Raw genomic sequence first — 27,792 nt, 5'->3', positions numbered from 1 at the left:
TGATAGTATATATAAGTGACCCTAAAAATTCCACCAGAGAACTCCTAAACCTGATAAACAGCTTTGGTGAAGTAGCTGGATATAAAATTAACTCAAACAAGTCAATGGCCTTTCTCTACACAAAGAATAAACAGGCTGAGAAAGAAATTAGGGAAACAACACCCTTCTCAATAGTCACAAATAATATGAAATATCTCGGCGTGACTCTAACTAAGGAAGTAAAAGATCTGTATGATAAAAACTTCATGTCTCTGAAGAAAGAAATTAAAGAAGATCTCAGAAGATGGAAAGATCTCCCATGCTCATGGATTGGCAGGATCAACATTGTAAAAATGGCTATCTTGCCAAAAGCAATCTACAGATTCAATGCAATCCCCATCAAAATTCCAACTCAATTCTTCAACGAATTAGAAGGAGCAATTTGCAAATTCATCTGGAATAACAAAAAACCTAGGATAGCAAAAACTCTTCTCAAGGATAAAAGAACCTCTGGTGGAATCACCATGCCTGACCTAAAGCTTTACTACAGGGCAATTGTGATAAAAACTGCATGGTACTGGTATAGAGACAGTCAAGTAGACCAATGGAATAGAATTGAAGACCCAGAAATGAACCCACACACCTATGGTCACTTGATCTTCGACAAGGGAGCTAAAACCATCCAGTGGAAGAAAGACAGCATTTTCAACAATTGGTGCTGGCACAACTGGTTGTTATCATGTAGAAGAATGCGAATTGATCCATACTTATCTCCTTGTACTAAGGTCAAATCTAAGTGGATCAAGGAACTTCACATAAAACCAGAGACACTGAAACTTATAGAGGAGAAAGTGGGGAAAAGCCTTGAAGATATGGGTACAGGGGAAAAATTCCTGAACAGAACAGCAATGGCTTGCTCTGTAAGATCGAGAATTGACAAATGGGACCTAATGAAACTCCAAAGTTTCTGCAAGGCAAAAGACACCGTCAATAAGACAAAAAGACCACCAACAGATTGGGAAAGGATCTTTACCTATCCTAAATCAGATAGGGGACTAATATCCAACATATATAAAGAACTCAAGAAGGTGGACTTCAGAAAATCAAATAACCCCATTAAAAAATGGGGCTCAGAACTGAACAAAGAATTCTCACCTGAGGAATACCGAATGGCAGAGAAGCACCTGAAAAAATGCTCAACATCCTTAATCATCAGGGAAATGCAAATCAAAACAACCCTGAGATTCCACCTCACACCAGTCAGAATGGCTAAGATCAAAAATTCAGGTGACAGCAGATGCTGGCGTGGATGTGGAGAAAGAGGAACACTCCTCCATTGTTGGTGGGATTGCAGGCTTGTACAACCACTCTGGAAATCAGTCTGGCGGTTCCTCAGAAAACTGGATATAGTACTACCGGAGGATCCAGCAATACCTCTCCTGGGCATATATCCAGAAGATGCCCCAACTGGTAAGAAGGACACATGCTCCACTATGTTCATAGCAGCCTTATTTATAATAGCCAGAAGCTGGAAGGAACCCAGATGCCCCTCAACAGAGGAATGGATACAGAAAATGTGGTACATCTACACAATGGAGTACTACTCAGCTATTAAAAAGAATGAATTTATGAAATTCCTAGCCAAATGGATCGACCTGGAGGGCATCATCCTGAGTGAGGTAACACATTCACAAAGGAACTCACACAATATGTACTCACTGATAAGTGGATATTAGCCCAAAACCTAAGATACCCAAGATATAAGATACAATTTCCTAAACACATGAAACTCAAGAAAAATGAAGACTGAAGTGTGAACACTATGCCCCTCCTTAGAAGAGGGAACAAAACACCCTTGGAAGGAGTTACAGAGACAAAGTTTGGAGCTGAGATAAAAGGATGGACCATGTAGACACTAGCATATCCGGGGATCCATCCCATAATCAGCTTCCAAATGCTGACACCATTGCATACACTAGCAAGATTATGCTGAAAGGACCCTGATATAGCTGTCTCTTGTCAGAGTATGCCTGGGCCTAGCAAACATAGAAGTGGATGCTCACAGTCGGCTATTGGATGGATCACATGGCCCCCAATGAAGGAGCTAGAGAAAGTACCAAAGAAGCTAAAGGGAGCTGCAACCCTATAGGTGGAACAACATTATGAACTAACCAGTACCCCGGAGCTCTTGACTCTAGCTGCATATGCATCAAAAGATGGCCTAGTCGGCCATCACTGGAAAGAGAGGCCCATTGGACACGCAAACTTTATATGCCCCAGTACAGGGGAACGCCAGGGCCATAAAAGGGGAGTGGGTGGGTAGGGGAGAGGGGGTGGGTGGCTATGGGGGACTTTTGGTATAGCATTGCAAATGTAAATGAGCGAAATACCTAATAAAAAGTGGAAAAAAAATTGCCACAGGCTTAGTAACTTAAAGCCTTGAAAGGAAGACGGAAGGTTCCAATTCTGGGTATTGGTGTGGTTGTAGACCCTTTGAAGACATTTGGGCAGAATCTTCCCATATCTCTTCCAGTTTCTGGTTGCTCCGTATGTTCCTGGATTTACTGCATCACAGTTCTGTGTCACCTCTGACTCAGTTTTCACATGGCTTCGTTCTGCCTCTTTTCTGTTTCACTGAGAGTATCAGCACCAGTGGGGGCCGCATTAGTTACTTCTCCGCTGCTGTAATAGAACAATAGCATGATCAAGCCAATTTATATAAGATGTTTTATTTTGTCTATGGTTCCAACGTGATAGAGAGTCCATCAGAGCTGGGAAACATGGAAGCATGTGGCAGGCATGGCAGCAGAAACAGGAAGCCATATCCCACATATTAGTTCAAACCCATAACTGACGTGGGGAAAGCTATCAAGACTCAGAGCCCTCTCCGGTGACATATGTTTTCCAGCAAGGCTGCAGCTCATAAACATCTACAAACAGTGCCACCCACAGGGAAACAAGTGTTCAACACATGAAGAGCATTCTCATTCAAGCCACCACATGGGCCCACCAAAATCGAGAATGTCTTCAGCTTGGGAGCCTTAATTGATCAAAGTGACAAAGACTCTATTTCTAAATATGGCTATCTTCTGAGGTTCCATGTGAACGTCAATTTGTAGAGATACTAGTCAACCCACTCACTCGTCCTTTAAAATTTAAAACTTCAAACTCAGGATTACTCTGTGCAGATTCATCTTTTAACAATCAAATGCCTCTTTTGGAAGGCATTCTGTGACTGTGATGTGGGACTGGTCCTTCTGAGACCTTAACAACTCAGAAGTCCTGAAAAAAAAAATGGAAAAAATGAAGACAACATAAAGCGGTGGTCTGGGGGGGGGCAAGAGGGGGGAAATCTTTCTCCATGCCCCATCCGCTTTATTGTTTACTAAGAATTGAATCAAAGGGCACACATGCTAGTCAAATATTGATCACTCTGAGCAGTGGTGGTGCATGTCTTTAATCCCAGCACTTGGAAGGCAGAGGCAGAGGCAGAGGCAGAGGCAGAGGCAGAGGCAGAGGCAGAGGCAGAGGCAGAGGCAGAGGCAGAGGCAGAGGCAGAGGCAGAGGCAGAGGCAGAGGCAGGAGGATTTCTGAGTTGCAGAACAGCCAGGGCTACACAGAGAAACCCTGTCACAACAACAACAACAACAACAACAACAACAACAAAAAGTATTGATCACAAATTTTCGTTAGTTCTTAGTTTGGATAAATAGTTTATTCTTCTCAAGAAGCTTGAGCAGAAGGGTGAGAAGAAGAGGCAGCTAAACACCAGGACAAAATCCTACCTACTAGTTTACCAACATGAGCTCCAACTATACTGGGGCCTGCATAATTTTTTGAAACGGTATTCAGATGGACAGATTGTAAGTCTCACTCGCAACAATAAAAACAATTTCTGATTGCACAGAAAGCAAACTGCCACCAGCATAGCATTTCGCAATTGTCAAGTCCAACGCCCCTTCATTTTATGGAACGTGCAAACTGTCTCTCAGACACTTTTAAATCCAAAAATGTCAATTATGATGAATCCATCTGGCGCTCTTCATGAATATTTTCGTAGAGCATTTCAGGAAAAGAACTGCTGAATGACTAAGGAAGAGTGGTGCTGAGCATGAGGCTAAAACCATTTCCTGCTGTGATCTTAGTGACCACTAGCCAGCCAGCCACTTACACTCTTGTCTCATTGCCTCAGTCTCTCCAGGAGCCAATTTACCTCCCAGGGAGTCTAAGGATGTTACAGATGCACAGTTAGGTGAAAACAGGCAGTCATGATGCCAGGCATATGTATTAAACTTTGCATGTAATTGTGTGCCTGCTAGTGTAATGTGTAGTAGCAGGAGGTTTTTCATCCTAAATAGGTGATGATTCAAAAGTATAAATAAGCAGGTTAAAATAATTTCCATTTCTGGAAAAAAAAAGCAATGTCCTTATCTTTATTTTAGACTTTTTAAAAAAAAGGTCTCCAAGCTAGCCCCTGAAAAGTTGACTAAACTGAAAAAGAGTTACATAAAGGTCCAAGCATCATGGGCAACCCAATCTTAAACTGATGGTGCTGTATTTAAGGACAGTGAGTAAAGATGTCATCTATCTTCAGATAAAACCATACTGAACTGCAGCAAGCCATGGATCCATACACATATGTTCTAAATATAGTTTTTTTTTAAATTGGGACTTTTAGATATTTATGAGCAATGTGGAACATTTCATTACACATTTGCAATGTGTATTGATCAGATCACATTATCTGATATGCCTATTACCCATCACGTGTGTTGAGAACATTCAAAAACAAATATACTGACTCCTTTAGGATATATAATTGTGCTTAATGCCAGTTGACCTGCCGAGCTAAAGGGCTTTAAAAGTTATTTCTCCTAGCCAACTGCAACTCTGTCCCCAGGAGCCACACCCTCTTTCCATTCTGTTCCCTGCATAACCTTCTCCGTCTCTGATAGGCTTTATTCTAAAACCCCTTTGTCTAAAATCTACTAGTTGATTTTACAAGTGAACATATGGTGTTCATTTGACTATCTGTGTTGCAATTCATGGTAACATTTTACTCTTTTTGTGGTTAAATAATATCCCAATCCCTACATATCCCTCACTTTTAGATGTGATCGAGCCTACCTTTTTATTACCTACAGTTTTGAAACACTTAATAATTCTTGCTTTTTTTTTAACCTCGCCTGTTTGTTTTCTAGCCTCTAATCTACATATGAATTTGACCTAACCCTTTAAACTGTCAAGTCAGGGACTTCTATCCTAACCCAGAGGAACAACCGAAAACCAGCCAACTGAACTGTTGAACTGTTGTACAATCTGTACAATCTGGTTTCCTCCTCACCTGGTTTTCATTGAAAATAACTTCATGGACGGGCCTTCTCTTCTGTCATCTGTCTTCCTCTAGACAACCAGGAGGCTTGCTCATGGCTTCCTCAATTCTCAGCCATCTAATTCTAGTCATCTAAAACATGATGATCTTCCCCCACCCCCCACATTGTCTTAGTACAAGTCATTTTTATCTCTTCAGCACTTAGCCCTTCAGAATGTAACACACACGTGTGTTTTTATTTTCTTTCTTTTGTCACAAGAATGTAACCTTTATGTGTCAAGTCTTGGACTATGACTTTGATCTCTGTATTCACAGTGTTCAGAACTACAGCTATCATACAGTAGGTCCTTCATCAACACTAGGTAACCAAATGCCATTTTTCTGGGTTTCTAATGGGAAGTAATCCCAATGCTTGTGTGTTGCTTCCTTGAGGTTCTGTGGGGTTGTCTGGTATCCTAGGATTGTAAGTGCTGCATAGCTGAACAGTCCTTCATTCACACATGGGGTATGTTACTATCTTCAGCCTTTGTTCTGAGGTGATTCTGTATGGGAAACATTTCTTATAGTTCACGAGTTATGTGACATTCCTTTGAACACTTTTGAGTGAACTTTGTTGTATGAGCTAATAATATGGTATTAGAATTTAAAGATTTGCTGGGTGGTGGTGGCGCCCACCTTTAATTCCAGCACTTGGGAGGCAGAGGCAGGCAGATTTCTGAGTTCGAGGCCAGCCTGGTCTACAAAGTGAGTCCAGGACAGCCAGGGCTATACAGAGAAACCATGTCTCGAAAACAAACAAACAAACAAAAGAATTTGAAGATTTGAAGGCCACATGGAGTCAAAAAGCTTACCTGACATTAAACTTTGCTTCTCCACATTTCTGATGTCCACCCTCTTCTGCCTAAATGCGTCGAGTGGCCGTCAAGGCACCTGGTATTTTTCTGCGCCCAATCCTTCTGAAGTTTAGCAGTAAGAGCATTCTTATTGGCGATGTGGGGATACTTGCTTCCCTGTGGTAACTGATGCTGCTTGGCACTTCGGTTTGGAATCCATGTCGAGACTCATTCTGTTCTTCGGCTCTTAGGGGATTTCTTTCTCATCATTTTTCTTTCTCATTGGTTTGATTGTGCCGAGGGCACCCAAGGCTGGAGAAACCAGAGAACCAGTGCTGTCTGGAAACTCTAGAGCACTCTAACAAGAATGGCAGTGATCGTTCAGCCTGCCGTGTTGGAAGAAATGTGTACCAGCTGTCTCTCACTAGGGTTCCTATTAGCTTGTCATTTCCTTTTGCTCCTGTATTGCTTTTATGACAGGAACACTCTGCTTATCAAATGGTTCCTCCAAGTTCCCTTTTGTTTCTACTCAAGCGCTCCTGGTCCTAACTTCTCCCTTGACCCAGTGTCTTCCAGTCCTCTCATTACGATCGATTGGCAGGAGAGGTTGTTCACCTCCCACTAACGTTGCCCCGCGATACTTCCATGAACCTCTTGGCTGTGTTAATAACTAGTCATTTGCAAAGCACGACTTTATTCCTCGTGGCAAGTTACTCTTTCAAAGTTGAAATATCAAAGATGTAATTAAAATATACGTTGTTTCAAAACGGGCTAAGACATGATTGAATAAATATTTACTGAATACCAATCAGGCAATACTACTATAGTTCTAGATACCAAAGTAATATAGAATAATCCAGTACTCTGTGAAACCCATTGTTTCTTTCTATGAATATGAATCATATATTTGTAAAATGAGAAAATCATTAAGTTTTAGAAGTAAATTTTATTTGAGTTATTGAAAAGAAGAAAGAGATAGACGCCTATTGATTGTCTTTAATGGAAACTTGAAATTTGCTTCATTGTAGCTAGCTTACTGGTGAAAGTATATTATGCAGAATTATACTGGCTGATCCTAAGAAATCAGTTCTTTTTCTATTCGGAATGTTTATCTTTATCCCGGAGTTCCTGTGCATAGGCAGAGCTTAAAAGTCTTGCATCATCATATTTAGTAATATTAGCAGCGGAAAGATATAGTAATGATTAATACTACTGATACTATTTGCAATTAAGTGAGGAGACAGCACCACACTTAAGTAGAAGATGCTACAATTGAGTCTCCCACCTCATCCCAACTAGTTGCATGGCTTGGATAATAAACTGAACATCTTAGAGCAGCAATGTTTCAGTTTCTAGAATAGTTTCCATATAACTCCCCAAAGAGTCATTAAAGTAGCCAGCCTCACAAGCTGTACATTATAAAAACTGCAGTAACAATAATGATCTGTACTGCAGGTAAGATGTAGGCTGCAATACTGAGGAGCGCTGCTGGTGCACGACTGTGATCATTGCAACACTTGCTTCTCATCTGCCGTTTTCAGGTCTGACTGACTGAAATACACTCTCTCTCCATTGATGCAATCATTCGTTCATTCACCAAATAGTTCTCAAGTGCTTAACGATTGTGAGACATAATGATAAATCCCAGACTTACAGCGGTGAACATGACACAGTTCACTGTCTTTAAGAAGGTCTAGACTGAAAAGGACCAGCGTCACTAACCGTGTTAACTTTTTCCTTAAGAATCAACTCATTTCAATTAGTCATTAGTGAATGACTGAACACCCAAAGTCTTGATTGAAGACATTTCTCTATACTTTGACCACTTATCAATGATAAAAAAATCTGGAGGGTTCACATAGACATGGTCCATCCTAGATTTGAAGAAAAAGGAAGGGATGGAAAAATTCTAGTCACATGCTACCATGAAAGCTATTGTGACTGTAGTCTATTGGTTCAAGCAGCTTACAACCCTAGTTATAATCTAGCAGAGGCATAAAAATATGACATTTGGTACCCTGATAACATGCTATGGAGGAAAAAATATCACATAACAGAAAAACCATGTAGCCTGGGGCATACAACACCCACAGTTTAAACACATATACTCTTAAAGTTCTTACTAATTTCTGTAGTTATTATATACTTACAGGTATATTTATGTATCTTTTTACATTAAAGGTGATAAAATTGCAGCTGAAGCTGCTTAAATATTTAATTGTTATATATAGATTTGATAGTGGAGGGAGCAAGATTTATGTATGTATGAAAGACTCTCTTATAATTTATAGAGAGTCTGTGTTGGTTACAAATGCTAATTGTATTGGGATCAAAAGACTCAATAAATATTTGATGGATGAATGAATATCAAGTGAGATTCTCGGGTCTTCCCAAGAGTTGTGGACAGACTTTAAAATGTGTCTTTGATATTTAATGGTAACTTCTGAATTACATGGTTTGGTTTTAAATCAAGTCAAAGAAGGAGGTTCAGGACTGCTGGGGTGCAAGCTACATCTCACATTAGTGTAACAAAGTCAGTCATTCAGGAAAAATTTGAGCTACGAGTTTAAGTGTTGGCAACTTAAACCTACGTGCTGATAGAGTATTTGGAAAACTAGAAAAATACTTAAAATACCTCCTTTCATAGTCTTGGTTTCCAAGAATAGTATGAAACTATGGTAAAATGACTATCTTTTATAGTGCTGGTTTCTAAGAATACTGCGAAACTATGGTAAGATGATTTTCCTTATGGTAAGATGTGGAGTCATCATAACTCCACAGAATGTGAGTACATTGTAAAGTATGACCGTGCATACATGAAAACAACTAGTAATTTCAGATATAGCCTGGTCTTCATGATGCTTATACTTCCCAAATGAGTAGGATTTTGGATTCTCATGTTCAAGTTAGTTGCAATCGTGATTAGGTTATAAAACAATGCATACTAAGTCAAGAGTATTTGTTCTAAAAATCTTACTAAAGATTAAGTGTCCCTGAAGGGTACTAGGAAGATGGTGTTGACATTGTGTGACTCTGTTTAGACACTGTTAAAGAAAATAATGTGTCTGGGTTAAAGAAAATTCATATTTCACAAGTTTGATATAGGGCCAGCGTTCTTTGGAAGAAAACCAATAACAAATGAACATTACCAACACTGTGTTCAGGGTCTGAGAATACATCAATATGTCTTCTAGGCACGCAATTACACAATGTCTAAAAGGACAAAGAATGTATCATTTGCCTTAATAGTGACATAAACAAGATTGTCGAAGTTAAACATATTATGTTGTTTTTAAAGGGTTTGTAATGTATAAAAATTCCTTGATTTTCTATTTCTTTCTAAACTACATTGCCCACCTTTAAGGAAATCTAGTTAACTATGATAATATCTAAGTTTTTCTGAGCAACTTTCTTTTTTTCAAGTCTATGGAATGTCTAGCTCATGGGAGAATGATAATCTAAATGTGCCTGTGGTCTCTACACTTGAGAAGACAAAGCAGGAGAATTGCAAAGAGTCTGAGGTAAAATTAAATAAATAAATAAATAAATAAATAAATAAATGAATAAATAAATAAATTTAGTGCCCTATGAAGCAGAAGTATTGTTTTGACCTTTAGCATCTCTCCCTATGAAGCTTCAATTTTAGCATCAATATATTTGGGGGCAAATTTCAAGCTTGCTACGGAAGGCCTGCCAGTTGCTGGCTGTGTTGAGGATATTAGAAGTAGCTACTTAACCTATGGGGATGGGCCAGCTCTTGAGATCATGTCACTTCCTGGGAAGGATTAGTGCAGTTTTTCAGAAGTACTACCTACAAGCTTTATTGGAATAATTTCAAGAATTTTAAGCATCAATAAATGTTAAAGATAGTCTTTATTGCTATTATTTCTTCCTTTCTGTGCCTTTTCTTTATATTTTTGATAAAATATTATCTTTTGGTTATTAGTGTTATGCACACACGCACACTGCTAGATTATAATTGCAAGCTCTTTATTCCATTTAGTGTTACTTGTATTATGTAATTTCATGGCTGACCACTCAGTAGTAGTTAATGAATTAGAATCTCATTTCTGGGAGGTGTTATTTCTCCAGCTCTCAGGTTTCCTTGATTTTGTAGCTTTCTGTCTATGGTCAGGACCACCCCCTAACATTTACCCATGCTAGAATGTCAATTGGCTATGCACTTCTTCATTTTTAGGCAGCCAAATAGTTGTGGTATCAACTGTCACTGTCATTTGTAGGAAACAAAAATCTCATAACAACTTTCTTGGTCTTCTGGTTCTTATACTCTTCCTGTCCCGTCTTCTGGAATGGTTCTGAGCCTTAGGTACAGGATTTGTGTTATGGATATATCTGTTGCAGTCTGGTGCCCAGTAATCAATTATTTTTCCTTCTGGAATTCTGACTATTGTTGACCACAAGACACATTTTAGTGTTTGCTTCTCAGTGGATTATTCCAATTTCCCTTCAAAAGATATCTCAATTTCCTGAAACTGTCCAGGAAGTGTCATTCTGTTCTTACTTCTATTTACCCATCCAAATGTAAGCTGGGCTAGAGAGATGATTCTGCAGGTAAAGTTGTTTGTCATGCATTCTGCCAATTTGAATGTAATCTGTAGATCCATGGAATTTATGTAGAGAACTAACTCCATGAAGTTGCCCTCTAATCTCCACATGCAGATTATGGTAGCACACACCTACATTACACACACACATACATACACACACATAGGGGAGGAGCAGGAAGAGACACAGAGAAAAATGAAAATGTTTAAAAAAAACCATAAGCTTACTAATTAGTTAAATTAGTCATGTTCCAGACAATCATCTCATTATAGGCTCATGATATATAGTGTTCTGAGTTAAAGGCCTTTACCACACTCATTGGATGAAGACCCAGAAATTCTTTGGTCTGAAGAAGTGTTTGGACACAAATAAGTATGTTTTCTCATTGTGGTGAACTTATAAGTTACTCTCTTTGGAGGCTCTGGTTATCTGCATTTTTCACAACTGTTTAGACACATGTGAAAGAGTTTTTCTTTTAATTAACTTGCTCAGAAATAAAGAGTACTTCATTTAGGCCTTCTAATATCAATATCAACTTCCTACCATTATGCAGTAGTGATTATGATAGATTAATGCCTGCATTAGTAGTTTCTTATACTAGAAACAGAAATATTGGACTTATTATAATTGAATTCCTTGGTAAGTTTGATGTTTACTGGGGAATACTTATACTTGTTTTTCTTCATTTAATAACCTCACCTGTTTGTACCGTAAAAACGATATCAGCAGTCAGACAATTGCAGCCATAAAGGAGTTAACTAAACCAGAAGCTGACAGAGTGAGAAAGGCTAGAAGCAGATGGTATTGTCAAATAGAGGTATAATTGCATTTAAAAAAATCTCTGCAAAATAGTTCCTCAAGCTTTAGGTAACTTAGATGACATTTAGCAGGTTCTGGAAATCACTTAAATGGGTACAGAAATAAAAGAATCACAGAGGAAAATGTCACCATCTGAATTTATCTTGAGTTTTACTGAGTTGAGACATCTGAGCTCTTGTAATACCTAACAACTGTTTACAGCCCATAGAGAGGACTGTGCCAGTGTTGTGGTGTGTTTAGCTTATTTAGGGGGAAAGGTCATTTTTGGCTGTTTTGAGGTTTAGTATTCTAAAATATGAAGTTTCTGGGAGAAGGAGAAGTACGAATTATCCCCATTTCCAATATAGGCAACTCACTGGAGTATTTTGGGAACAGAAACGAATTCAATTACAGTTGAAAGCTTCAGGGAGAAAGGTCCCCTGGTCACTGTTCAGTTGAGGTTCCTCACAACTGCTGTATAAGGTGCAGCGAGCAAGGAATGTTCTATAATCACTGCTGCAAAGTCCAAACCTATCAATGGGGAAAGCTGAGATTTTTTTAGAGTTGTAGGACGTAGTATATCTGAAAGACCTGAGAAATATATCCATATAAATGTAGAGTGAAGATAAAGTTGTGACATTAAACATAACCTTATTTACAAGTGAGGTGATGGAAGACCATGGAGAGCTGATCCAGAACTAAGACTTATGTAGCCTCCAGCATTGCAACCTCTGAGATGATGCACAGTCAGAAGTATTTTGTGATCAAGCTTATCATAGAGTAAGAGATGGAAGCCAGTTCTCATCACAACCCTGGACATAAACCAAGGCAGAAATGTAAAATCCCTGCTAGGCAGAATATATTACTGATCAGAAAGCCTGGCCTTTAAAAAAAATGTAAATAGCTTTACTTAACGTCTATGGTCTTCTTTCCTCCTTTGATCATGTGTAGAGTCTCTTATCAGGGACCAAGATCTTTTGCATACTGGTAGAATCACCAGCTGCTGAAGGAAGCATAGATATTTCTCTAAGCTCAGTACAGTGCCTTGATCTATCCAGAGTGGCTTGCTGCTGGTTCACAAAGCTTTCTAGCCTGCTGTAGATAGAATATTAGTATCACTGGACAGGCTAACTCATTGTTAGATCTGCTTGTGCTCCAGCCTGATCAAGATAGAATTTACTTTGTTAATAAGTAATGGTTTCTAATTCTAATCTCTCTGAACTAGCAGGCAACAGCAGCACATGAGAACTTGGAAGGTTGAATCTAGTTATGCATACCCAGAATCCAGCACTACACAGTTGAGCTGCATCCAAGATCAGGTTTGGATTCAATTTAAATCAAAATTCTACTTTTTCAATGAAGTAACTAGTGTGTGTGTGTGTGTGTGTGTGTGTGAGAGAGAGAGAGAGAGAGAGAGAGAGAGAGAGAGAGAGAGAGAGAGAGATACCATACAGGAATATAGAGCTAACCTGACACTGAGAGATCAGGAAGAAGTGAAACCTTCTGCGTGTTTGATGGCGGAGTCACCTGTGGTTACTTCTTAGGGTTCTGACATCCCAGCCGCCTTGCCTCTAGGACGTACTAACTTTCCTCTGAAACAGGAAAGCCAATGTCAACTGTGGCAACTCCCCACACCATCTCTGGCAGGTTAAAAAGAGCTGTGTGTGATTTACAAGGTGCTCATGTTCTGCTGAAAATAACTTCTCAATGAGTGGCTGCAGAACAAAGTTGAAGGTCCTCCCGGACTCATTAGGAAAGGCGAGCATGGCAGAGACGGTGAGTTCACTCCTGTACTGCTTCCTTCCGCTGGGTCTGACATTTTTATTGTGTGCATTATGACATGCATAGCATCTCAATTCAGTTCCATGTACTCAAGGCCACTGTTGAATTCGGGTTTTGGTTAATAAACTGAGCAAAAAAAAAAAATTTAGAATGATTCCCAGCTGCTTGTGCCAGCATACCAATTACTACACCCATACTCATGCACTGCCCTTGGATTTGAAAGCTTTCTCCCTTTCCTTTGATTCCCTTAAAATCCATTTTTATCCTCATTTCCTAGGCTGTCAAACTATTCTGTAATGTGCTGTAAGTTCCTTGCCATGGCTAAGCCTTTTCCACGATAGTCAGTGTTTTCCTCTTATTCCCTGTGGAATCTTAGTGATGTGTTTGCATTTGAAGAACATGTGGTGATTTCTGAATCTCTCTGCTAAAATAGATCTTACAACCTGCATCCTCACAGTTTGCTATTAAGCAAAAAGTCTCTTTAGTGACAGGGAAGAAATCTTGTCTTGGTCTCCTCCAGCTGATGGGAAGTGTTGGTGCTGCGTGTGTCCTCTGTGACTCCCATTACCCCATTCCGATTTTTCTATTCTGTCTTTCCCTATCAGCACTTTAACTTCCCCAAAGAGAACTGGCGAATTCATCCGACATCTTTTCTTGCAAGCTGTAGGATCAAACACCATGTTTGGTTTTTCAACTATCTTAGCCCCGCAGCTGCATGAGATAAGAGATTATTTTCTACAGCCAGAGAGAGTTTCGGGTTTTTATTTTATTGTATTTTTTTGGTCAGTGCCTTGAGCCAAGAATAGAATATTTTGATCTTGTCAGACTATTTCTTTAAGTCGTTCATCTGTGAAGTATTCCCCCAATTCTACAGTTCTTGAAAATTTCAAGCTCTCTCTTTGGCTTTGATAAGAGAAGATATGTGTTTCTCACAAACCTTGTCTTCAGTGGATTCATTATTCCAAGTGACCACGGGAGATAATGTCTAATTTTCCACCACACAACCTGAACTACAGCTTTATGAATCATCCTTCCCCAAGGTCCTCTTTCTCTTTTCTCTGAGGCTTTATTGCATGCATTGGTTGGAGCTCTTAATTGTAAGCACCACAAATCAATGCAAGCTAACTTAAAACCCCAACGATTTAAATAAGAGATTCTGGAAAGCCCTTAGAGTTTCTGTAGAGGTCAGGAAACCTGCCAGACAGGCACAGTTTTAGTATTGCTCCTGATTTGCTAGTTCTCCCAGTGACATGAGGACATTGTTGCCAAGGCCATTTCACTGCTATCTTGGGAAAGGGCTTTGGTTGTAGGAAGTGAAAAGGCGGGTTCATGATCAAGCCTGCATCATGATTTTTACAAGAAACAGGACCCAAGAAATAGAAAAGCCAGTGTCAGAAAAAATACAAGGATTAAGGACTTGGTCTAAATATAATTCGGAATTTAGTGTAACGGTGGCGTTTTCAGAAGATACTGATGGAAAAGTATGTTCTTTGTGAATTGTTGAGATTAAAGTGAGTTCATGTCTGGTGTACTGGATCCCTCTCTTTATAACTGAAGTTACCAGCAGATGCAGATAGCTCACACCAGAGCCAAGGGAAAGGTTAAATATGAGTTCTGGACACGTGCTTTTCATGAGAGAGGAGCTAGCTGGTCATGGAAACACAATCTGACTGGTAACTCAAGACTATCCCAGAACATAATTGCTTCCCATCCAATTGCTTATTTCTTGATCTACTTAGCTTCTGTTCCACTAGCATGTGCCTGGTTACCCATAACTTATATCATACATGAGAAAGCTAGGAACTGGTAGATGGTTATAGTCACCGTTTCTTACTCAACACCATTCACACACACACACACACACACACACACACACGGACAGTATTTTCAGTAGTATGAACATTTATTAAGAGGTATTATTTATATTTTGTGTCACTATGAATGCTACCTGCTCTTAGTTTCCTCTGTTCTGGGAAGTTAACGGCACAGTGGCTCTCTGTGCTTTGAGACTGGAAGAGATCTGGGAATAGTGTGGTTTAAGGTTGAAAGAGCCTGACTCAAACTTTGGCTCTGTTTCTCATTAGTTGTGCAACCTACTGAATGAAGGCAACTCCTTGGAGACTCTTCTTTTATGAGGTAATTGTTTTGGTTTGGTTTGGTTTTTTTCTCAAGGTTGTTGAAAGGCTAAAAGTATATGGTTATTCTCTACCAGAATATCTGGAATTCAACTAATATAATCACAATAAAGCATGAGACCTGTAGACAGTCATGGATTTAATGGTGTAGACCAGCCTTTTCATTCGGTCGGCAAAGAAGCTAAGGACCAGAGGGATAAAATAACTTAACTTTTACTTCACCATAGACTTGGATCTAAACTCTTACTATCCAGGTTCCCAGGAAACACTAAGGGAAATAATTCAATGTTGAACTGTCAGGATGCAGATGGCTGTTCTTTCTCTAAATATTTCCCAAGGAGAAAGAAAACTGGGTACTCTTAGAAAACTTTCCCCAAACAGGAATCTCCCTGTGCATTTTGGAGAATGTATTTGGTATTTTTATATCTGAGTTCTGTTTCTAGGATTTTCAGCTAGCAATCAACTCTGGAATTTTATATTAATTAACTAATTGTGTATGGTGTATGTATATGTATGTGCTCATATGTGTGCCCACATGTGGAGGCCAAGAGTCAGCATTGGGTATCTTCCTGTACAATCCTTCACTTTAGCTTTTGAGACAAGGTCTCTCTCATTGAAGTTGGGGATTAAGAATTTGGCTCAAGCTGCAGGCCAATAAGCCCCGAGACCCTCCTGTTCCTGCCTCTTCCACAGTAGGAGTAGGTTTTTTACATACTGGATTTTTACAGGCATGTGTGGATCAGACTCTGGACTTCAGGCTTGTGCAGCAGACTACCGTGGACCAGCCTCAGTTGGCCCCCATCAATCCGCGGGAGAAATCAGAATTCCAGTTACAGGTGGGCAGGGAGTAGGTGAGAAGGGTGACAAACAGGCATGGACACAAGGGAGTATGCTGTATCTGGATGTAATTTGTCAAAGTGAACATCAGTCTTATATATATACTTTTACAACAAAACAGAGGAATGCATACTTAAAAGCTAACAGGAACCAACTGGGATAAAAATCAATGTTAACAACTGAGATCAAAAGCAGCCCCACCCAAGGTTGGCTTAATCTTAGAAGCCAGGGGCAGGGGCTTCGTGCCCTTGCTGTAGTTGCAATTCTAGTCTATTGGATAGTCCACCTGCCCACTAAGCCATTGTAAATTCCTGTGTATGGGAGTGACTCAGCTATCTATAGTCCTAAGTATTTACTCTAGTTCCTTCTTAGACCACAACCTTCCTTCTTCCTAGGTCATGGTAAATTCTTGCATATGGGAGTAATTTGGCTGCACTGAATTCCAAGCCCAGAGTCAGCTCAAGGACTACCTAGGGCATTGGTGAAGGCCAGGAAGCAAAGTTCAATTTTGTCAGAGTATTTGGCAAGTCATTTCTTGGAGACACCTATAGTAAAACAATACTGAGGGAAAGCATACAGATATGTTCTCTGACTAAAGCAAGAACATTACTGGAGTATTTGTTATACAGGATGCCACAGTCCCAGGAGACTACGTTTCCATGAACTTTTGTCTCGGGACTGCATCCAGGTTTCTAGGTCTGTAATTCGAGTCACTACTGGAGTGGATGTAGCAGTAGACACTCCTGGTTGAGCCACCTCTCCAGCCTCGTCCCAGGAATTTAAGAAAGGCTGGATTTGCTTTTTAAAGAGTAAAAATGAACACACCATAGAATACGTTGAAGGTACAGTTAAGTCACATTTGCACAAAGGACCTAAGTTGCATTGTTTGGCACCCCAGTGCTTACCTGTCTTCATCTGCTTGGCAGGTTTGCTCAGACTCATTCACAGTTTACACTGCTCACTCACCGTTAGGCAATCACCGATTGCTTTCTGTTGCTATAGACGTATCTCTCTGGCCATCTCACATAAACCCATGTGTGTGATATGTGGTCTTTTGCAACTGGTTTCTTTCATTCAACAGTGCATTTTTTCCTTCTAGGTTATAGCATGTTTATTGTTCCATGATTTCTTATTGCTGAATCTCAGTTTGCTATTGATGCATGGCCTATTGATTTGACAAGGAAACTAGGGCCAGAAATAATTCTCCTCCCTCCAAATTGGCTATCAGAGAAGACTGTGTCTATACTCACCCACCGAGCGGCTTCCCATAGGGAGTTCACCAAGGTTGAGTCTTCTGGCCTTCTTCCCACCCTGCAGGGGGAAATGTTTACATCCTTGTCTTTGATGATTATGCCACTAAATGGTTGGAAAATTGCCCAAGTAGGAGGCGGCAGCTCAGATTCCAGCAGGTTAATAATAGCGTTGGCATGCATATTTCTGAGCAGCAGTGACACACCTGCCATTGAATGGAGGAGGAGGGAGTAAGCCCTTCCTGTGGAGACTATGGGATGGTTTATGTCAGCGGCTTGAAGGAGACTCTGACAGGGAGTGTGTGTGTTTGCTGGCTTTACTGGTTGTGTGAGTGATGCGGTATTGGATAGTGGTATAGTAGAAAGTTTGGAAGTCAGAATTGGGCTGACATGATGACCTTGTACCAATGATGAAGCCTTGGAACCTCGGATTTCTCGTGTATGCCCCTCATCTCTAAAGTTCAAAGAGTTGTGAGATCAAGAGTGTTTAGCATCTAGAAATAGTCAACTTGTTAATTTTTAAGTCCTTCCCACCTGAGAGTCAAAACTAGTTTTGCTGACTCCCTTTCTAAGTGCCTACAATGAAGCACTAGCTTTCTAAAAACAATAACAATATTCAATGGTTGACAGGAACAACATTTCACCTTAGAACTAAAATCTCATTTCCTACTCATCCTTTCCCTCTCTTTGCTTCACTTATCCTCAACTTCTCCTCATTGCTATATTTTCTTCTTTCCCAATCTCTTCCTTATAGAACGAAAATCATTAGAATAACTCCAGTAAGTAATATTTATATTGTTATTAGGAAGTATATTTCTTAACCTGACTACATTTCTTCCTCACAGCTCTGGTGATAGCCATCATTATCATCGTTATCATCATCATTCATATTTCAGAACTGGGAATAGTATGATTTGCCAAGAGTTGCACTGTCCATAAGTAGTGGCTATTGCCTATATTAGCAGATACCTAGAGTTATAGAAATCAAATGTATTCATTCCTATTTCTTCTGGATGGCAGTCTGAAGTCAAGATGTTAGTCACAGTAGCTCTTTCCAGTGGTTCCTGTGGGAATCTGCGTTGTTTTTTACTCCCAGTGTTGGTTGCTGTTAGCAATCCTTACACTTTCAGGCTTGCAGGTGACTGATTGCAATCTCTGCTTTGACCTTCTAGGGCATTGTTCAGTGTGTGTGTATCTTCTGTGCCTGAAAAAAACACCCCCTTCTTCCTTTTACAAATCCCTAGTCACTGGAGATGTTCAAAGAAAACACTAAATACAGTTGCAGAATGGAATGATCTTTTTATGGATAGAAGGAATAGAAAAGGGTCAAGCCATAGATGCTTAAGCTACTTTGCTTATTGCTGTGGTGAAACACTATGACCACAAAGCAAGTTGTGAAGGAAAGGGTTTATTTGGCTTACATTTCCACAGCACTGTTTATCATTGAAGGAAGTCAGAACAGTAACTTAAACACAGCAGAATCTTGGAGGCAGGAGCTGATGCAGAGGACATCGAGGTCTACTGCTTAATAGCTTGCTTCCCTTGGATTGTTTAGCATGCAGGACCACCACCAACCCAGGGATAGCACCAACCAACATAGGCTGGGCCCTTCCCTTATTGATCACTAACTGAAAAGTTGCCTTACAGCTGGATCTCATGGAGACATTTCCTCAACTGAGTCACCTTTCTCTCTGACGGCCCCAGCTTGTGTCAAGGTGACACACAAATGTAACAGTACAGAGGTGACCTTTGATTTTGTTTATTTAAATGGGGACTGGGAAGAATAAAGAATAAAGGGGACCAAGCACCCCCCCAGAATCCATACTCTGAAGTGTGTGAAAGTGAAAAAGCCACAAAGGACTGGGAGAAACAGATGTAGGGAAGGCCAGGTTAGTCATGCAGATGTGGCATCTTCTATTTTTTTGTAGATGAGAATAAAAATTTCCCACTTAATACCCAATCCTTAAAGGTAGCTATAGGTGATGTTAACTGCCTAATAAAAGGAGAGGCTTATCATAAAGGCTAACACATTTCAAAGTACAAAATTCCAACCAAGTATCACAACCCCATACACCAAAACAAACAAACAAACCAACAAACCAACAAACAAACAAACAAACAAGTATTTGAAATGACTAGGCCAAGGATGATAACTAGTAACCATTTACAGCATAGCTGAGCACTATCTGAAGTTTAGTAAAATCTTGAAAGTCGGAGGTACAGAGTGGGAAATTCACAGAAGGGAAAAGCAGAATTGAAATATCAAGGCATCATTAGATGGCAGCGGTTGGACACTAAAAAGGAACTAGGTTTATGAAAGAAAATATAACACTCCACAGGTTCCAACTAGTCCCATGCCCATGGCTTTTTCCTAAACATTGGATAGTCTAAGGTAGAGACCGCTTCCATCATGGTCATGGCGATGCCACTAGTGTGGAGTAGTATCAGGACTGGGCATTTGCTCAGTAAGATAAACAGAGAAAATCTGAGCTTTTGGCATAGCATGGAGGCAGGAAGGAGGCAGCAGCTGTATCTCTCCCAGAGGTTCATGGGAGGAAGAGGAGGCTGACCAGGGCTGTACTTCCTAACCAAGCCCACATTTTCCAGATGTGTTCCCAACAGGGATAACCCAACTCATCCTGACTGGTCATGGTCTGACGTCATAGCTGCTCTTTTGGACTTGTTCTTTATCACATAGCCCTGACTGCATTTGACACTCACAGGTCCCAGAGCTGCTGCTCTTTCTCCTTTGTCCCAGGGTGCCCCTGATTTAGATTCAGTGTTTTCTACACAATAACACTTTGTTTCTTTTTGCACGTTTCTAATCATGGATAGCTGTAGTCTTAAACTTGTTCAGACTGTGAACAGCATATCCTTTCCCCAGATATCCTGGACTCACAGGTGGGGCTGAGGAATATGGATTAGCAATCGGTAGGATACATATTGAAGCTCACTTAATAGATAGCAAGCCACAGAAGAAGCCTGTTTTTAAGGGAGATGAAGCCACTGAGCTTGTTTTGGGGGAAAGCAGTCTATAGATTCCAGCATAATATTGATTGGTATGAGTTTCTATTCACCATGTCTTTTTTTATTGAAATAATGATGTCATCAATTACTACAGTGTAAAGTACCACAGGATGCTTTATGACTCTACAATGCTATTCATTTATGCATTTAACAATAATTCTTCAACTTCTATCACATGAAAACTGCAGGACATCACAAATGCAAATACAGGCAAGAGGCCACAACACTCCTATTCTTCCCTGACAGAGTCTAATAAATCATAGGTACTTAAGAACTATGCATGCTTGGCTAAAATACCAACCCAAAGCAAACAAAGTAAGTGGGAAGGGGTGTGATTCCTAAAAGGTGTTAGAAACTAGATGTCTAGATACACAATAGTTTTTGCTCCTCTGCTAATCAACAGACTTGTTGAGGCAGGGCAGCAGCGTCTATTGTCTAGAATTCTAGATCAACTGACTGCCTTCACACAGCCCTGGAGTGTGGCTTCACAATGGGAATGCAGCCTGCATCTCCAGAGGACTGCAGGGAGCTTGTGATTGGTTAGGCTATAATTAGCCAACTGATGATCTCTCAAGTCATCCCCGCTGGCAAGAGGATGCTTTGCCAGCACTCCTGGGTCAGCCCCTGCTCCACCCTCTTTCAACAGAGGACATCTAATTTATCACTCAGACACCTTCCTGACAGAGCTTGCTTTCACTTAAAAGCAAGGCAGTAAGGAAGGGTGTCTTGCAAATTTTGAGTCACTGAAACCATAAAGGGACTGTAGAAGGAGATTCCCTAAGTGGATAATTTGTCCCCTAGGGCCTGCAAAGGTCTGCCCCCAACCCCTGTATTTCTTTGCTGCTTGGTCTTCTAAAGCCCGAGAAATTGAAACTCCATTACCTCTGTTTTCCCCCCTTCTTTTTCCTTTTTGTGTTATTTAACACTTTCTGCTGCACACATGCAGTATCTTTTATTTGCTCAGCACATAGAAGTTGAAGCTAAGACAGACAGGCTGTTCCTAGGTGGCTCATTTGTTGTGAGTTAGAAATTTCTCTCTTTCTTCCAGGTGCTTATGCTATTTGGGTGAGGACAATTTTACACTGACTTCCTCTGCCTGAACTCCACAACAACCACAATAAAGGTGTTGTATAATATTGACATACAGATCCTTTACAAATTGTTTTGCTAGACAATAAACATAATGTATTATTAAATAATCTCTTATTAAATAAGAGATCTCAGGATAAGCCACAGGCCTGGTATTTATGAGTGTCTCTGCCCTGATATAAGCCATGCCAATACCGAGATAAATAGTATTTTTCATCCTGTGCTCTGCCTAGAGTGATTCCATTTTATAAGCAGGCTGGTTCTGTTTTGAGCACACATACAGAGGCAGGATGACTCTGCATCTCTAGTTTAGCAGGTGGACACCATCTCCTATCTGCATCTAGCACTACCTGCAAGACACAAACTGATCATTCATTCTGAAAATAAAAAGGCACCGTCCATAAATTTACAAAAGTACACCAGGAAAGTAGGAGCACACGGATATATTAAAGCCACAACCCCACACAAAGAATTACAGGCAACTAAGGAGTTCTGGGAGTGGAGGAAATAATCTTCCCCAGAGAAGAGCTCACCAAATGGTTATCCAATATCAATGGTCAGTGCTGAAAACAACTGTACAAGTGACAGCATATGGGTTGATCTGGTTATATTTAGGAACTAATGGGAAAAGAGGTCATGGATTTGAGAGAGCAAGGAGGGGTGTATGGGAAATTGTGGAGGGCGGAGAGAGAAAAGAGAAATTGTGTAATTATCTTATAATCTCCAAATTTAAAAGTTACCAAAGAATATTTTAGGAACAATAGATAAAACTTATACAGCACAGGGAGATCAGTGGGTAAAAGCTTGATAAACAAGCATGAAAATCTGAGCTCAAGTCTCCAGCACGTGTGAGCCAGAGCATCTCTAGGACCTCAGGACTGTGCTTGGCAGAGACAGGGAGAACTCTGGGACTTGTTGCCAAGCTCATGTCAACGATACAGTGAACCCTAGGTTCAGTGACAGACTCTGCCTGGAATAAAAGATCAAAATAAAAATAGAAGAGGCTAAAGAAGACACCCTGATGTCAAATTCTGATACACACTCCCACATATACACACATATATCTACAAAGTCTATTTATAACTATGTCTGTATCTGTATCAGTGTCGGTATTGAGATACAGATATATAATGATATATCTAACAATATAGATACATCTAGATAATGGTATAGTTATAGATGTAGAAGATATAGACAAATATAAGTTGATTATAGATATTTATATTGAAATAAGTATAGACATAGATATAGATCCATTATGTATACATAGGTATAGGTATAGGTATAGGTATAGGTATAGGTATAGGTATAGGTATCAAAGCCAGGCTTGAGAATTTAGTGAGTGCACTGTTGATGACTGGTACAAAATATTCACATGGACCCCATAAAGAGGAGACAACTTAACTTTGTGAGGATAACACAGTAATTACCTTCTCCACTGACCTGTTATTTGACCACTTGCGATGTGGATAAAGAGGTCAAGTGGAGAACTAATTACCCCTATAGCTTCAGCTCAGCTCAGCTCAGGCTCTACTTCTTGATGGTCTTCACTCAATTTTCCATCTGTCCATTCATATTTTGTTCTTTCAGACCTCTGCCTCTTGTACACTAGTGTGTTCCTTTGCAGCTAGACTCAATCCTGCACCTGGCTCAACATTGAGGCCCTGAAGCTTGGCTCTGCTTAACTCCAGAAGCTGTACGCAGGAGGTAAGACTAATCATCTGCAGTGATTTTCTTTGCATCTGTATGATCTCTCTGCCTTCAGTCAGAGCTCTGAATTCCTTGGACTTTGCAGCCTCTTTAATCTTATTATAGTTTTTCTATAACCATACATATATGTGTCTATCATCTATCTGTCTATCTGTCTTTCTATGTATCTATTTTTCTATCTATCTATCTATCTATCTATCTATCTATCTATCTATCTATCAACTGTGTGATGTTCTCTATATGGTAAAAGAATTAATATTAGTAATTAAAATTGGAATAAAAAGATATATACTTGGCCATGTCAACCAACTGAGGAAAATCATAACTACTTGGCAAAAATTGTAGTCAATTAAATTGATGTGTAATGAATTTATTGTTCAATAAGTTTTAATATTGTAAGAGTAAGTATGCCTGCCTATGTTAGTGTGCTAATTCTATCTCTGTATGTATAATTCTTTGTGTGACTGTTACTTTAAGTGTAAGATGACAAGGCTGTACAAGGATTAAATTGAAATGGTCAAATGCAACATCAAGGCTGAAGAAATAGAGTCTTATTTTCTCCCTTTTGGACCTTCTATAGATATGGATGATGTTTTATTAATCTTTTTCTCTTTCAAAGATTTTTATCTCAGACTTACATATAAAAATGTATAGAAAAGTCTTTGTGCTGGGCAGTGGTGGCACACACCTTTAATCCCAGCACTTGGGAGGCACAGGCAGGTGAATTTCTGAGTTTGGGGCCAGCCTGGTCTACAGAGTGAATTCCAGGACATCCAGAGCTACACAGAGAAACCCTGCCTCAAAAAAATGAAGAGAGAGAGAGAGAGAGAGAGAGAGAGAGAGAGAGAGAAAAGAAAAGAAAAGAAAAGAAAAGAAAAGAAAAGAAAAGAAAAGAAAAGAGAAAAGAGAAAAGAGAAAAGATATGTTGTATGACAACACTTTCCCTGGGAAGATGTAACTCACATACAAACATCTATTCATCCCAGCTAGGGAGCTCACAACACAACAAAGGATGGATGCCACCAAAGTCCAAAGTCCAACTTGGTGAACCAATGAGTTGTATTAGGTTTACTTAACAGTGTATGGTTGAGGAGTTACTTAGGAGCAGAAATGACTCAAAGATAGCTGTGTCACCTAAGCTTATCCCGTCATGGGTGACAAAAGTTAAAAAATCTAGAACTTACCACACAGATGGCTCAAGAGATTAGAGAATTGCTCAGTTGGTCTACACCTCTTCTAGGAAGCTCAACTGTTCTGCAAAGAAGCAGACTTTCTGTCTTGTCTGAGTATGACTCAGCCTCTCAGCCATCTTATTGTTTATTCTTGGGAGGGAGAGGCCTATTGAGTCTAGTAGGTTTCAGGAACTTCCTAAAGCTGCCGTTTACCTTCTGTCTTAAAGAGCTTCTCTGTATGATGGAATGCTCTAATCCCAGAGAAAATGCTACCCAATGGTTGATTAACACAAACCCGAACATTGTTCAATGAATGAATTAATGAATTAAAGTCTGTCTTTGCTTTCTGAGACATCCACAAGAACAAGAGTAGGAAGCAGATTAAAAGAATGCTTTTGCCTATGAAGTCTTGAATGACACTGCTGTGTGTGGCTTTAAAGTACAGGGCATTTTGGAGATCCTAGTCTGGAAGGTAAGATGGTATCATCCGTGTGCCTGCTGCAAGGCTACTCTTATGCATCTGGATCATCAAGACTCACTAAGCAGTGGATGGTAAAGCAGACATTTGCCTAGAGTTTTAGCTTTGTCTAGAAACTTCTGCTCCTCACTCAACTGTAATTTTCTTACAGTGTTGTCCTTAAGCTCAAGTGAAGGTACATCTATCATGGACATGAAATAAGAGATTATCAAATTATAAATGCAGGAGACATAAAAACTGGAGATCACATCCACCATGATCTAGATTCTAAACATCTGCACTTTTGATTATTATTTAGACTATGAGCAGGTGTGGTAGCATCCATTTGTAATCCCAGCACTTGGGAGATGGAGGCAGAAAGATTAGGAGTGCTAGGCCATGCTTCTTGTTAGACTTGTCCAAGTCCTTGGCTAGGAGGGAAGCAGACCTTTCAGAGAAATAGAAACTGCACATACTGTTTGCTTCCCAGCCTCGTGCCTCCTTAAATGCACTCAAACCAGGTAAACATACTTTCCTCAGACTTTTCCTAACCAGTCTGTCTTCCTTCCCATATCACCTTTTAGGTTCTCTTGAAGAATAAGTCACTCTATGACTTGGACCAGACATACCCAGCCTTTCTACTTCCAGACTTGATGCCCCACTCAACAGGAGGTACCTGGAGGAGACTACCAACAGACCTATAATCAATAAAAGGCTGAGATCTTAGGCTGACCCAAGTCCCTGACCAAGATGAAACAAGCCCCATAGGGGAAATAAAACCTACCCTTACTGCACATCTCAGGAATCTGACCTTTATCTCATCGAGAGCAGACTGACAACAGCATCCTGTTATCTGAACCCTGAAAGCATCCTTTTATCTTAAAGACCAGAGGCCCTCATCCTGCTTACAATAATCCCTTTGTTTGCAGCAATTTTCTTCCCCTCAGTGCTCCCTGACCACTCTCCCACTTGACTTAAATCATCCCATGAAAGCTAACCTCCCTTTTGGCAATGCTACTCTTCCTTCTCTTGGTGAAAACTTGGCAGCTTGTACTTCAGTATAATTTGGTTCTTTGGTCTCAGTGTGGCTCTAGTGGTTTCACTGTCTTGTAAGCCTTACATTTAATGACAGAAATTTTGAGACAAGCTGTGGATTAAATGATATGCTGTCTCTAAATCCATGAATGAAAACCAGTAACCCAACAGCAAACAAACAAACAAACCCAACTGAATACCCTAGGAACCTAATAAATAAACCACAAGGGAAGAGTCCCTCCATATTTCTTGAATTATACTTTCAAAGCAGAACGAGGCTACTGAGGAATATATTAGAGTTTATTACTTTGAATGTGCATGTTGCCATAGACATATTCTTTTTGGATATATCACAGGAACTTGAGCAGAGTAGCTAGTTAAGAGGAAAGATAATTAATTTGCCAAATATTTCTTCTTAGACAGCATGGATGCAATAAACTTCTGCCTAATGAGACATCACTTTCTTGTAGTGCTGAGTGACCATTATAAAAGTTATCTTCTGCTTAACTAGGTAGAGTCAGTGGTTACTGAGGAAAAATCCATATATTCCACCATTCATTACACCTGCTGGAAAAAGAGCATATTACAATATTAAAGAATTTGTTGTAATGTTCTTTAAAATAATTTTGATGTGAATGAAGTATGACTCAGTGAATCTAGAGAGTAATTTTAGTATTATTGTATATTAATTGTATTAAAATGAGTTTAATTGTGATTTTCATAAATGCTCATGATATGCCTTATAATATTAAGCAGAATAGATCTGCATCCAGGAGCTAAGGCTGTTTCACAGCCCTCTGCACACAGGTCCTACCAGGAGAGAGCTGTTCTCCCAGAAGTGCTCTCACTCCTGGGCTCAGAGGTGAAATAGCCACTTTCTCTCCAATAACTGTCTAATATAGGACCAGCCAGGAGCACATAGCGCACAGGAATAGTGGAACAGCTGGGACTGGATTATTCTGGTCACTATCTGAACCCAGGAGGTAAGGCTTTTCCACAGCCCTCTGTACACAGGTTCTGCCAGGAAATAATAGTCTCCTAGGAGTGCTGATGCAGGCTCACAGGCCAACAGGAAGGACAAGCTCCAGCCAGAGACAGCAAGACCAACTAATACCAGAGATAACCAGATGGCAAAAGGCAAATGCAAGAACCTTACTAATAGAAACCAAAGTTACTTGGCATCATCAGAACCCAGTTCTTCCACCACAGCAAGTCCTGGGTACCCCAACACACTGGTAAAGCAAGATTTAGATTTAAAATCACATCTCATGATGCTGATAAAGGATTTCAAGAAAGACATAAATAACACCCTTAAATAGAGGAGAAAACAGATAAACAAGTAGAAGCCTTTAAAGAGGAAACACAAAAATCCCTTAAAGAGTTAGAGAAAAACACAAACAAACATGTGAAAGAATTGAATAAAACCATCCAGGCTCTAAAAATATAAGTAGAAACAATAAAGAAATCACAAAGGGATACAACTCTGGAGAGAAAAAAAAAACTAGGAAAGAGATCATGAATCATAGATCTGAGCATCATCAACAGAATACAAAAGATAGAAGAGAGAACATCAGGTGCAGAAGATATCATAGAAAACATTAACACAACAGTCATAGAAAATGCAAAGTGCAAAAAGGGCCTAACCCAAAACATCCAGGAAATTCAGGACACAATGAGAAGACCAAACCTAAGGATAATAGGTATAGAAGAAAACGAAGATTCCCAACTTAAAGGGCGAGAAAATATCTTCAACAAAATTATAGAAAATAAGCTTCCCTAACCTAAAGAAA

The 27,792-nt window shown here is 39.8% G+C and overlaps 1 long non-coding RNA gene across 1 annotated transcript; it reads left to right on the top strand.

Annotated features, from left to right (window-relative positions):
• The first annotated feature begins 15,290 nt into the window (after positions 1-15,290).
• On the top strand, positions 15,291-27,491 carry Gm31908 (predicted gene, 31908). The gene is made up of 4 exons (NR_168034.1): positions 15,291-15,426; positions 16,154-16,261; positions 23,219-23,335; positions 25,552-27,491. It is a non-coding gene; the product is annotated as a predicted gene, 31908 (long non-coding RNA).
• The last annotated feature ends 301 nt before the right edge of the window (positions 27,492-27,792 follow it).

The sequence above is a fragment of the Mus musculus genome, chromosome 18 (genome assembly GCF_000001635.26).
Source record: "Mus musculus strain C57BL/6J chromosome 18, GRCm38.p6 C57BL/6J".
In the NCBI taxonomy this organism is placed as follows: domain Eukaryota; kingdom Metazoa; phylum Chordata; class Mammalia; order Rodentia; family Muridae; genus Mus; species Mus musculus.
Note: the sequence above shows the minus strand (reverse complement) of the source record. Positions and strands in the feature narration are given on the sequence as shown.